Below are 2,709 nucleotides of genomic sequence, written 5' to 3'. Positions count from 1 at the left end.
CCGCCGGCTGGGAAAGCCACCCTCAGGTCCTTCCCTCGGTCGCCCGCAGCAGCTACTATGGTGGCGGCTGCTATGGTGGCGGCTATGGCGGCAGCGGCTGTGATCCGAAGGGGTCCCTCCACGCACCACGCATGGCAGAGGAGGGCGCGGTGTCTTGCAGGCCGGGTCGCAGGCGCTGGGTAGGTCAGGTGGGCACTGGATGCTGGTTCTTCTGGCACCTTGACTCTGGAGCCCGGCATCAGGGCTCAGGGTAGGGGACCTGGGGCGCGCCCCCGCGGCAGCGCTCCTCCAGGCGGAGGGGAGTGGACAGGTAACCCGGCGGGTTCAGGGCTGCCTGGAGCACGCCAGGAGCAAGAGGAGGGATCCTGTGAGAGACAAGCGAGGCTAGTTGTAGAGTCCGCCTCCAATAAGTAGTTTTTTAAGCCCAACCCTCTCCCTCCACTCACAAGTAGATCACAGAGTCTATTTTGCCCATACTGATGTCTGTTTGTGTTCTGTGCTTAGCTCCCAATAATAAGTGAGAACATACAGCATTTGATGTCCTGATCCTGCATTAATTTGCTTAGGATTACAACCTCCAGTTCCATTCCCATTGCTGTAAGAGAGTTGGTGTGCCCAGAGTAAAGTCCTCCATTTAAGCTCCCATTCACAATTACACTGACTCCATTGAGAACCCTATGGTGAAGGTGGGAACAGCCACTGCTGAGACCGCCATGGCTCAGTAAGCCTCCATGAACACTTCCATTTATCTCATTTGCTCCTGAGAGAGTGGTGTATTATTACATCATCTGCCCATTAATATCTGATCCTTGATAGAGGTATCCTGGAGCGTCATATTTCTGTATGATATTCTGCTGGCGATTCTTCCACAGGCACGTTTCAATGAAAACCATAAGAATGAGGCCCAAGACACCCAGCATAGAGCCAAGGATCAGATATAACATGTCACTGCTTCTGTCAGGGCTGGTTGCTGGCCTCGCATTTCCTTCACTTGCTGAGGAATTCAGAGGGGTACTCAAGCCTTTCGGATACTCAGAAACTCCAGGAGCATATTTCACTTTAGTCTCGCAGATCATCACATTGCTAAACTCACTTTCTTCTTCACTGGAGCACTGCATTTTTTAATGCCATAGGAAGTTTCTGACAGCAGATGGCCAATCATTTGCCACTGCTTTGAACCTTCTGTAACATCCTTCTTATAAGCATTGTCGTTGTCATTATCTGTGGGTCAGTAATAGACACAAAAGAATGGAAGTGTTATTCTTAGTTCATGGAATGTATGTTCACATTAGCACAATCTGAGTAACGCTGACAGCCTCCGTGTATACAATGTGAGGTCCGTTATTGCACAGTTGGAAAAAAGTCTGGGGAACCCAGTCACCGGATAAGGATGAGACGCTGATCTCTGAAAACTCTCTTCATAATGGTTGATAGCAACGACCCAAAATTTGTATGTTGAACCTGGCTCTATTCTACAAACTTGCAGAGACATTTTGGAAGGAAGGATATGTTCAGCTGCCACCAGCCAGTCACTGGTCCTCATCCATTTATATTTGACCTTGAAGGCAGCGATTGAAGAATTCCCAATTGCCCAAGTAAATCAAGTGACATAGACCAACGTCTCTGATGCAGTGGAGATAATCAGGTGATCTGGTGCCTCTGGAGCGCCACTGTGCCTAGATGAATCTGTAAGCACCACTCCAAAATTGTTGTTTGCAGCTTCTGAAACAACAGGATACTTGGGGTTGCCTACGGGTTGAGACGACGTCTAGGTGTTTTTTGATGACGCTGTTTTTTCTTTGCTGGTTCAGAAGGTAATCATGGCAGGTGGGTTTTCACTTGGATCACTTCTTGCTACCATCAAGAGTTCATAAAGACCAGATGGCTCCATTTCAGCTAAATGAAGCTCACTTTCACTTCCTAGGATTCAAACCCTGTGCCAACTTCCCATCACATCAACTTCATAGTCCAGATTTTGATACTTCACAAAATAAGCATTGATGGGCAGTCCACTTTCCTTGTCTCCCCTCCACACCAGGTTGGATGTGTCTGGTATGGGGATCTGTAGGGTTTCATCTTGGTGGGGGCCTCAGGAACAGAGATACCACTGGCATTTTTCTCTGATGTTTCTAGAAACTGCACTGAGATGTACTTTCTCTGGAAATGAGCTGAATAATACAGTTTCTGAAACATCTCTTTTTTTTTTTTTCATTATTCTGAGTAGCAACAGAAAGTACGACTATTTCTCCTTTTGTTTGTTTCAAAAAGAACAACCATGAGAGGTGGTTCTGCCTGAGTGGTACCACGTTCATCTGTAGCTTCACAGATGTTTTTCTCCACATGCTCCTGCATCACAGCCTGAGTATGAAGAGAGCTCAAGCCAGCTTGGGACATGATGAAGTAGACAGGCTCTAGGTCCAAGATTCCAGGTCTTGGTAAGTTTGACTTTTGGGATTTAGATCTAAGGACATCAGAGAGATGGCTGGTTATCAATCCATGGCTGTCATACCAAAAAATGACCGGACCCAACAGCCTGGTGGCATTGAAGGACAGAGTAACAAAGTCTCCATCTACCACTCCTGTGCTTGCTGGTGTCAAAATTATAACTTGCTTGAATCCATTGCCTTTTTCTATTTCAAGTCTTCCAACAGACTGCATAAATCCCATCTCATTATCTGCTAAATACTGGTGTAGCCTAGTATCTTGCAT

At 47.0% G+C, this 2,709-nt stretch overlaps 1 pseudogene; it reads right to left on the bottom strand.

Moving 5' to 3' along the window:
* Nucleotides 1-238: 238 nt before the first annotated feature.
* LOC129485360 (cell adhesion molecule-related/down-regulated by oncogenes-like) lies at nt 239-2,709 on the bottom strand (annotated as a pseudogene).

This window comes from Symphalangus syndactylus, chromosome 6 (assembly GCF_028878055.3).
Source record: "Symphalangus syndactylus isolate Jambi chromosome 6, NHGRI_mSymSyn1-v2.1_pri, whole genome shotgun sequence".
NCBI classification, from domain to species: Eukaryota; Metazoa; Chordata; class Mammalia; order Primates; family Hylobatidae; genus Symphalangus; species Symphalangus syndactylus.
The sequence above is the reverse complement of the archived record's forward strand: the minus strand, read 5'-3'. Positions and strand labels throughout refer to the sequence as shown.